Here is a 9,950-nt window from a genome sequence, read left to right as displayed (position 1 = left end):
ACACGGTTCAGATATTTTCCGAATCGGCTCGGGCCCGCCGAACACATATTCGAGTCCCGACTCGGTTGCGGCGCCCCCTGTGGCCAGAATTCATAACTCCCCTCCTAGCTGTGAGCTAGAGGTCTGGTTTTCACATATGTCGAACATCTTGGTGAGACAAGTGTTTACCCAGAGTTTCGGCTTGATCGGCCATTCGTGGCCCAAACGGGGAGCTTTGACGTAAGTGCGAAATCCGTAATTAAAGGGGGCGCCACGGAGCGACCGTTTGAGCTAGCGCCTCGAAACTCGGGGCACGCGACCGGACCCCTGTGACGCTTCATCGTGCCGATTTTTGGGTGACTGGGACTTACTGGCACCGATTTCTGTTTTTCATCCTAGGGTTTCATCCTAGGGTGCAACTGCGTACAGTCTAGGTAGGTCGTTTGTTGGCAAATGAAAGAAAATTGGAATTAATCAATTAAGCCACTCCCACTTTGACACAAGCTCCGCCCACTAAATGTCTAAGCCACTCCCACTCCCACTTAAGCTCCGCCCACTTTGACACAAGCTCCGCCCACTTTTGACACAAGCTCCGCCCACAATTTGAATCAATCAATTAAGCCACTCCCACTTAGACACAAGCTCCGCCCACTTTGATTTAAGCTCCGCCCACTTTGACTTAAGCCCCGCCCACTTTGACTTAAGCTCCGCCCACTTTGATCTAAGCTCCTCCCACTTTGGCTTAAGCTCCGCCCACTTCGACTTAAGCTCCGCCCACTTTGACTTAAGCTCCTCCCACTTTGATTTAAGCTCCGCCCACTTTGATTTAAGCTCAGCCCACTTTGACTTAAGCCCGCCCACTTTGACTTAAGCTCCGCCCACTTTGATCTAAGCTCCTCCCACTTTGACTTAAGCTCCGCCCACTTTGACTTAAGCTCCGCCCACTTTGACTTAAGCTCATCCCACTTTGACTTAAGCTCCGCCCACTTTGACTTAAGCTCCTCCCACTTTGATTTAAGCTCCGCCCTCTTTGATTTAAGCTCCTCCCACTTTGATTTAAGCTCCGCCCTCTTTGATTTAAGCTCCGCCCACTTTGACTTAAGCTCCTCCCACTTTGATTTAAGCTCCGCCCACTTTGATTTAAGCTCCTCCCACTTTGATTTAAGCTCCTCCCACTTTGATTTAAGCTCCTCCCACTTTGATTTAAGCTCCGCCCACTTTGACTTAAGCTCCTCCCACTTTGACTTAAGCTCCTCCCACTTTGATTTAAGCTCCGCCCACTTTGATTTAAGCGCAGCCCACTTTGACTTAAGCTCCTCCCACTTTGATTTAAGCTCCTCCCACTTAGACTTAAGCTCCGCCCACTTTGACTTAAGCTCCTCCCACTTTGATTTAAGCTCCTCCCACTTTGATTTAAGCTCCTCCCACTTAGACTTAAGCTCCGCCCACTTTGACTTAAGCTCCTCCCACTTTGATGCAAGCTCCTCCCACTTAGACTTAAGCTCCGCCCACTTTGACTTAAGCTCCTCCCACTTTGATTTAAGCTCCGCCCACTTTGACTTAAGATCCTCCCACTTTGATTTAAACTCCTCCCACTTTGACTTAAGCTCCTCCCACTTTGATTTAAGCTCCTCCCACTTTGATTTAAGCTCCTCCCACTTTGATTTAAGCTCCTCCCACTTTGATTTAAGCTCCTCCCACTTTGATTTAAGCTCCGCCCACTTTGACTTAAGCTCCTCCCACTTTGATGTAAGCTCCTCCCGCTTTGATTTAAGCTCCTCCCACTTTGACTTAAGCTCCTCCCACTTTGATTTAAGCTCCTCCCACTTAGACTTAAGCTCCGCCCACTTTGACTTAAGCTCCTCCCACTTTGATGCAAGCTCCTCCCACTTAGACTTAAGCTCCGCCCACTTTGACTTAAGCTCCTCCCACTTTGATTTAAGCTCCTCCCACTTTGACTTAAGCTCCTCCCACTTTGACTTAAGCTCCTCCCACTTTGATTTAAGCTCCGCCCACTTTGACTTAAGCTCCTCCCACTTTGATTTAAGCTCCTCCCACTTTGACTTAAGCTCCTCCCACTTTGATTTAAGCTCCTCCCACTTTGATTTAAGCTCCTCCCACTTTGATTTAAGCTCCTCCCACTTTGATTTAAGCTCCTCCCACTTTGATTTAAGCTCCGCCCACTTTGACTTAAGCTCCTCCCACTTTGACTTAAGCTCCTCCCACTTTGATTTAAGCTCCGCCCACTTTGATTTAAGCGCAGCCCACTTTGACTTAAGCTCCTCCCACTTTGATTTAAGCTCCTCCCACTTAGACTTAAGCTCCGCCCACTTTGACTTAAGCTCCTCCCACTTTGATTTAAGCTCCTCCCACTTTGATTTAAGCTCCTCCCACTTAGACTTAAGCTCCGCCCACTTTGACTTAAGCTCCTCCCACTTTGATTTAAGCTCCGCCCACTTTGATTTAAGCTCCTCCCACTTTGATTTAAGCTCCTCCCACTTTGATTTAAGCTCCACCCACTTTGACTTAAGCTCCTCCCACTTTGATTTAAGCTCCTCCCACTTTGACTTAAGCTCCTCCCACTTTGATCTAAGCTCCTCCCACTTTGATTTAAGCTCCTCCCACTTTGATTTAAGCTCCTCCCACTTTGATTTAAGCTCCGCCCACTTTGACTTAAGCTCCGCCCACTTTGACTTAAGCTCCGCCCACTTTGACTTAAGCTCCTCCCGCTTTGACTTAAGCTCCGCCCACTTTGACTTAAGCTCCGCCCACTTTGACTTAAGCTCCGCCCACTTTGATTTAAGCTCCTCCCACTTTGACTTAAGCTCCGCCCACTTTGACTTAAGCTCCTCCCACTTTGATTTAAACTCCGCCCACTTTGACTTAAGCTCCTCCCACTTTGATTTAAGCGCCTCCCACTTTGACTTAAGCTCCTCCCACTTTGATTTAAGCTCCTCCCACTTTGACTTAAGCTCCTCCCACTTTGATCTAAGCTCCTCCCACTTTGATTTAAGCTCCTCCCACTTTGATTTAAGCTCCGCCCACTTTGACTTAAGCTCCGCCCACTTTGACACAAGCTCCGCCCACTTTGACACAAGCTCCGCCCACTTTGACTTAAGCTCCGCCCACTTTGACACAAGCTCCGCCCACTTTGACTTAAGCGTGCGCGCGCGTGTGTGCGTGCGCGTGCATGTGCGCGTACGTGTGCGTGCGTGCGCGTGTGCGCGTGCGTGTGTGTTCGTGCGCGTGTGTGTGTGGTTGTTGTGCCCTCTTTGACTTAAGCTCCGCCCACTTTAACACAAGCTCCGCCCACTTTAACACAAGCTCCGCCCACTTTGACTTAAGCGTGCGCGCGCGTGCGTGTGCGCGTGCGTGTGCGCGTGCGTGTGCGCGTGTGTGTGCGTGCGTGTGTGTGTGTGTGTGCGCGTGTGTGCGTGCGTGTGCGCGTGTGCGCGTGCGTGCGCGCGCGCGTGTGTGTGTGCGTGCGCGTACGTGCGCGCGCGTGTGCGTGCGCGTGCGTGTGTGCGCGCGTGTGTGGTTGTTGTGCCCACTTTGACTTAAGCTCCGCCCACTTTGACTTAAGCTCCGCCCACTTTGACTTAAGCTCCGCCCACTTTGACACAAGCTCCGCCCACTTTGACACAAGCTCCGTCCACTTTGACTTAAGCTCCGCCCACTTTGACTTAAGCTCCGCCCACTTTGACTTAAGCTCCGCCCACTTTGACTTAAGCTCCGCCCACTTTGACACAAGCTCCGCCCACTTTGACTTAAGCTCCGCCCACTTTGACACAAGCTCCGCCCACTTTGACTTAAGCTCCTCCCACTTTGATTTAAGCGCCTCCCACTTTGACTTAAGCTCCTCCCACTTTGATTTAAGCTCCTCCCACTTTGACTTAAGCTCCTCCCACTTTGATCTAAGCTCCTCCCACTTTGATTTAAGCTCCTCCCACTTTGATTTAAGCTCCGCCCACTTTGACTTAAGCTCCGCCCACTTTGACACAAGCTCCGCCCACTTTGACACAAGCTCCGCCCACTTTGACTTAAGCTCCGCCCACTTTGACACAAGCTCCGCCCACTTTGACTTAAGCGTGCGCGCGCGTGTGTGCGTGCGCGTGCATGTGCGCGTACGTGTGCGTGCGTGCGCGTGTGCGCGTGCGTGTGTGTTCGTGCGCGTGTGTGTGTGGTTGTTGTGCCCTCTTTGACTTAAGCTCCGCCCACTTTAACACAAGCTCCGCCCACTTTAACACAAGCTCCGCCCACTTTGACTTAAGCGTGCGTGTGCGCGTGTGTGTGCGTGCGCGTGTGTGCGTGCGTGTGCGCGTGCGCGTGTGTGTGTGTGTGCGTGCGCGTACGTGCGCGCGCGTGTGCGTGCGCGTGCGTGTGTGCGCGCGTGTGTGGTTGTTGTGCCCACTTTGACTTAAGCTCCGCCCACTTTGACTTAAGCTCCGCCCACTTTGACTTAAGCTCCGCCCACTTTGACACAAGCTCCGCCCACTTTGACACAAGCTCCGTCCACTTTGACTTAAGCTCCGCCCACTTTGACTTAAGCTCCGCCCACTTTGACTTAAGCTCCGCCCACTTTGACTTAAGCTCCGCCCACTTTGACACAAGCTCCGCCCACTTTGACTTAAGCTCCGCCCACTTTGACACAAGCTCCGCCCACTTTGACTTAAGCTCCTCGTGCGTACGTGCGTGTGCGCGCGCGTGTGTGTGTGCGTGTGCGCGCGCGTGTGTGCGTGCGTGCGTGCGCGTGTGCGTGCGCGTGCGTGTGTGTGTGCGCGCGTGTGTGGTTGTTGTGCCCACTTTGACTTAAGCTCCGCCCACTTTGACTTAAGACACACACAGCTAATTAACACACAGCTCATTAACATACAGCTCATTAACATACAGCTCATTAACATACAGCTCATTAGCATGAATCTCATTAACATACAGCTCATTAACATACAGCTCATTAACATACACACACAGACACACGTATACACACACAGAGACACACACAGCTCATTAACATACAGCTCATTAACATACAGCTCATTAGCATGAATCTCATTAACATGAAGCTCATTAACATACAGCTCATTAACATACAGCTCATTAACATACACACACACAGACACACGTATACACACACAGAGACACACACAGCTAATTAACATACAGCTCATTAACATACAGCTCATTAACATACAGCTCATTAGCATGAATCTCATTAACATACAGCTCATTAACATACACACACAGACACACATATACACACACAGAGACACACACAGCTATTTAACATACAGCTCATTAACATACAGCTCATTAACATACAGCTAATTAGCATGAATCTCATTAACATACAGCTCATTAACATACAGCTCATTAACATACACACACAGACACACGTATACACACAGAGAGACACACACAGCTAATTAACATACAGCTCATTAACATACAGCTCATTAACATACAGCTCATTAGCATGAATCTCATTAACATGAAGCTCATTAACATACAGCTCATTAACATACAGCTCATTAACATACACACACAGACACACGTATACACACACAGAGACACACACAGCTAATTAACATACAGCTCATTAACATACAGCTAATTAACATACAGCTCATTAACATACAGCTCATTAGCATGAATCTCATTAACATGAAGCTCATTAACATACAGCTCATTAACATACAGCTCATTAACATACACACACAGACACACGTATACACACACAGAGACACACACAGCTAATTAACATACAGCTCATTAACATACAGCTCATTAACATACAGCTCATTAGCATGAATCTCATTAACATACAGCTCATTAACATACAGCTCATTAACATACACACACACAGACACGCGTATACACACACAGAGACACACACAGCTAATTAACATACAGCTCATTAACATACAGCTCATTAGCATGAATCTCATTAACATGAAGCTCATTAACATACAGCTCATTAACATACAGCTCATTAACATACACACAGACACACGTATACACACACAGAGACACACACAGCTAATTAACATACAGCTCATTAACATACAGCTCATTAACATACAGCTACTTAACATACAGCTCATTAGCATGAATCTCATTAACATGAAGCTCATTAACATACAGCTCATTAACATACAGCTCATTAACATATACACACACACACAGACACACGTATACACACACAGAGACACATACAGCTAATTAACATGCAGCTCATTAACATACAGCTCATTAACATACAGCTCATTAGCATGAATCTCATTAGCATGAAGCTCATTAACATACAGCTCATTAACATACAGCTCATTAACATACACACACAGACACACATATACACACAGAGACACACACAGCTAATTAACATACAGCTAATTAACATACAGCTCATTAACATACAGCTCATTAACATACAGCTCATTAGCATGAATCTCATTAACATACAGCTCATTAACATACAGCTCATTAACATACACACACAGACACACGTATACACACACAGAGACACACACACAGCTAATTAACATACAGCTCATTAACATACAGCTCATTAGCATGAATCTCATTAACATGAAGCTCATTAACATACAGCTCATTAACATACACACACAGACACACGTATACACACAGAGACACACACAGCTAATTAACATACAGCTCATTAACATACAGCTAATTAACATGAAGCTCATTAGTATGAAGCTCATTAACATACAGCTCATTAACATACATAAACATACACATACATACACACATACACACATACTCATATCCACATACTCATACACACATCCACACTCATACACACACATCCACACACATATACACATACTCACACATCCACACACATACTCATACACACATCCACATATACACATCCACACACATCCACACTCATACACACACATCCACACACACTCATACAGCTCATTAACACATATATACACACACACATCCAGTCACACGGTGAAACACATTGAATGTAGACATCCAGTCACACACGCGCACAGACACGTCTAGCAGGTCTGATAATGGTCTGACTGGATTCGCCTGGAAGAGTAGATGTTCTTTGGTGTGTTTGGTGTCCAAAACGGTCATTGCATTCCCCCATAGAGACTCGGGCCGGTAGACGCACTGACACAGAAGAAGAAAAAAAAAAAAATATATATATATTTTGAGGCGGGATTTTCAAAAATATCTTTTCAAAAGGGAAAATTCCTTCCTCTTTCTCTCTCTCTCTCTCTGGAATTATTTGCCGCTGCATGCCTTTTTTTTTTTCTTTCTGTTTGTCCTTCAAATTGAAAAGTGCAAAGTGACCTGCCCGCCTGGGATTCGAACCCAGGACTACAAAGTCTCCCTTGCGACAGACTTACACACTGAGCTAACGGGCCAGTCATACAAACATATAAAAAAAAAAAATCTCGAATTTCTACTGGCCAGTGTGGAATCGCGGACATTGGCTGTCAGAGAATAGAATCCTATTATCCCATTTCTCTCTTCCTCTAGAATGACCTGTCGTTGTCTGTGTGTGTCTGTGTGTGTCTGTCTTTATTGAAATTGACAAGAAATGATGGACAATGACTCCACGCGGGGCTCGATCCTGGGTGGCTGCACGTCTCTCTCTCTGTCTGTCTTCTGAGACACAGGAGGGACTTCCGCATTAGCGGTGTTAGCTTAGCAATCTCGTTGTGTTTTAACTTCAGTTTAACATGACTTCCCGGGGTCGTAGAGGGCTGGGGTTAGGCTTCAAATGACCGTGTAGACCTAATGAACTTAAATATGAAAACCTTGTGTTTCTACCATATTCATAGCCAGCGTTATACGTCCCGTAGTGTGACCCCTCCCGGGGTTAATAACGTATGGTTCCCCGCGGGTTAGGAGAACAATTCCAACACCCCCGGATAGACCAGAGGACAGGGAATCTAAAACCATTTGAATGGTGTCTCTACGACCTTCCTATCACCCCCCATCATAATCATCATCATCATCATCATCATCTCATCATCACACACACAGGCCACAGGCCACTTCCACTTACCACCACTGGAGGGAGACAGACACATATACCTGAGTGAGCCTGGCAGCACTCAGCATCTGCACTCAAGCTCTCAAGTTTAAAAACAGTGCTCATTGTTCCCTATGATGATATTTATCACTACGCCAAAACAGTATGTCTGTTGTAATGCCACAGGACCTGGGATAATCTCTCGGTTATCAGGTGCACTTTATTAAGACGCAGGATGAGGCGGGCTGAATGGGTCGGTCCAAGTGCTACCACAGGAGGGGGGACGGGCTTATCAGTCGCTCACAAACCTTTCTTTGGCCTGGACAGAGCAACAGTGAGAGGAGTAGAGAGAGAGAGTGTGAGGGGTGAGAGAGAAAAAGAGAGAGACAGAAGATGGTGTTTCTGACCACGAAAATTATGCAGAGGACTGCACTCTTCGTCTCATTCGGGGGTATGGTCACTACCCTCATTACCACCTTCCTCCCTCTTTGGAAAACCATGAACTCAGATCTGAATGAGGTGGAGAACTGGTACTCTGGGCTGTGGCACACTTGTATCTTCACTGAGGAGGTTGGAGTGCAGTGCAAGGCCTATGAATCCATCATGGCCCTACCTGTGGACCTGCTGGCTTCCCGGGTGCTCATGCTGGTGTCTATAGCCACTGGTACCCTGGCTGTGGTGGTGGCCTTCCCGGGGCTGGACGGGGTGGAGCTGTGCTCTGGGAGGCAGGGATTGAAGAGAGGGCTCCTCGTCCTCAGTGGGGTGCTGTCCTGGGTGTCGGGCCTCACCACCCTAGCTCCGGTCTCTCTGGTGGCCTACGTAACTGTGGTGGAGTTCTGGAATGAGAGCATACCTGACGTAGTGCCACGCTGGGAGTTTGGGGAGGCCATGTTCTCTGGTTGGTTCTCTGGTTTCATCTTGGTCATCGGGGGCACTCTCTTCTTCATAGCTGTGTGCATGGCAGAACATGACCAGCAGCACCCACCCGGCCTCCCTTACACCCCCCAGGAGAAGACAAAGACACAGCACTATTTAAAGACAGAGGTTCTATAGTTTCATTCGTAGGTTCAACTTTGTGCATGTTGCTAATACCTGATTACAGATACATTAGAATGCTAAAAGAAGAAATGATTGACTATGTGAACTGTTTTGAGATGTTCAAAGTCACTTTTGAAATGTTTCAATGCCATATGTGTACATTTTGATACTGTTGAACATGGATAAAGTATTTCTGATGGAAAAGTGCAATGAAAGCCTTTGTTGGTTACCTGTTTGCAGTCTTTGTTATTTGTTATTAGCATGAGCCTTTAGGGTAATGTAATCAGAGTCTCTCCAACTTCATTTCAAGTGCCCACTCCATTCCATTCAAGTCTCTTCGTATTCATTGAGCTGAATGGATTGTGTGTCCTGCCGTGCAGGTTTTTCTGCAAATGAGGATAAAAGAGATCATATCCACTAAATGAACATTCCTTGTAATGATGAACAGTATTTAAATGGGGTTTAAAGAAAATATCTTGAATATATAGAAAATTAGATTACTTTGAGTAGTGCTTTTCCAGAATCACTAGAACTCTTGACGGTCCCTGATCAATATGAAATGATATAGAGGGGCTTTTTACTTAGCAATGCAAAGCTTTACTGAAGCCAAGGCCAGTTTGAATAAGCATGGCAATTGCTGAGATTCATTGCACAGGGGAGATAAATCCAATCTCAGCCGAGAAAGCCCAGAGTCTGTCGGATCAGTGCCTGTATAGGAGTGAATGGGCATTAAGAAGAGTTTTATCAAGAGATGCATTCCAATGCTGCAGTTCCTGTGTTGTGTTTCGTCTGGGGGAGGGACTTGGTCAAACAAGGTTGCCTGGGTTCCAAATGCACATTTTGGCTTAGGGACACTGCTGTATGCTGCACAGGCAGTGAGACCTTAACAGATGAAGAAAAAAGAGGAACAATG

The 9,950-nt window shown here is 46.9% G+C and overlaps 1 pseudogene across 1 annotated transcript; it reads left to right on the top strand.

Annotated features, from left to right (window-relative positions):
* The first annotated feature begins 8,234 nt into the window (after positions 1-8,234).
* LOC308158708 (putative claudin-24) lies at positions 8,235-9,052 on the top strand (annotated as a pseudogene). The gene has a single exon. The product of its transcript is annotated as a putative claudin-24 (transcript).
* Positions 9,053-9,950: the final 898 nt, after the last annotated feature.

This window comes from Nansenia antarctica, assembly GCF_963989245.1.
Source record: "Nansenia antarctica genome assembly, chromosome: 5".
Taxonomy (NCBI): Eukaryota; Metazoa; Chordata; class Actinopteri; order Argentiniformes; family Microstomatidae; genus Nansenia; species Nansenia antarctica.
The sequence above is the reverse complement of the archived record's forward strand: the minus strand, read 5'-3'. Positions and strand labels throughout refer to the sequence as shown.